This window comes from Nycticebus coucang, chromosome 9, assembly GCF_027406575.1.
Source record: "Nycticebus coucang isolate mNycCou1 chromosome 9, mNycCou1.pri, whole genome shotgun sequence".
Classification (NCBI taxonomy): domain Eukaryota; kingdom Metazoa; phylum Chordata; class Mammalia; order Primates; family Lorisidae; genus Nycticebus; species Nycticebus coucang.
Window position 1 is genome coordinate 52,352,198 of NC_069788.1, and position 1,060 is coordinate 52,353,257.

Below are 1,060 nucleotides of genomic sequence, written 5' to 3' on the forward strand. Positions count from 1 at the left end.
CAGTGAAATGGACCACAGGCAAAACTTCGTTCATTGTTTGACCTCCATGGATTCCCATATTGCCAGGTGGGACAGTGATTTTTTTTTTTTTTTTTTATTGTTGGGGATTCACTGAGGGTACAATAAGCCAGTTACACTGATTGCATTTGTTAGGTGAAGTCCCTCTTGCAATCAGGTCTTGCCCCCAGAAGGTGTGGCACACACCAAGGCCCCACCCCTCTCCCTTCTTCCCTCTCTCTGCTTTTCCTTCCCCCCAACATGAGGGACAGTGATTTTTTATATCCGGTAATAAATGTCATTCCAGGGCCTTTGTCTAATAATTCTTGCAAAGAAGATGATGAGAGAAACTATGGCAGAAAGTGCAGACGGCACTCAATTCTGGCTCCCAGAGTCATTTCTGGATAAAGAAACTGGGGTATACAATTTGTGGAGGTCTTGAAATCAAATTCTCTAGGGTGCTGGTATAGCTTTTCACGCTTGGAATTTGTGCAAGAATTGGGACCTTAGGAGTAACTTGGTTAATAAATTGTTTTTGTTTTCGAAAATATTTTATGGGAAAGGAGGAAAAAAATGAATGACAAGAATCATTCGCTGTAAAAAACATGCCTAGGCTCTAGGCAAAGCCTTCTGAATTAAGTAAGAGGCCACAAACTGTCACAGTTGTTTCCGTAGTGTAGTGGTTATCACGTTCGCCTCACACGCGAAAGGTCCCCGGTTCGAAACCGGGCGGAAACAAGCTTTATCGTCTGTTATTTTAGACTGTAGAGACTTTCCACTTTCCCTTATCTTTTCATGAAAAACAAAACTTGGGGATCATTGCATTTGTTCTTTGAAAGCAGGAGGCTATTCTGAGACGCGCAGTTTTTTTTTCTCTCCCCTTATTCCTCTTCCCTTCCCTTCAGCGCGGCGCCTCCTGGGTCTGAGGGTTCTCAGAACAATGGAGAAAGGAGATGAACCGGCGACAGGTGCAGCGGGCACCGCCGCTTCTTTTGGAATCTGGATTTCTAAGGAAAGCAACAGCTCCACCTTGAAACCAAGTGACGCAGCCACTCGGGTGTCA

General features: G+C 44.6%; 1 non-coding gene across 1 annotated transcript; it reads left to right on the top strand.

The window, feature by feature from the left end:
* Positions 1-662: 662 nt before the first annotated feature.
* On the top strand, positions 663-735 carry TRNAV-CAC (transfer RNA valine (anticodon CAC)). The gene has a single exon. It is a non-coding gene; the product is annotated as a tRNA-Val (tRNA).
* The last annotated feature ends 325 nt before the right edge of the window (positions 736-1,060 follow it).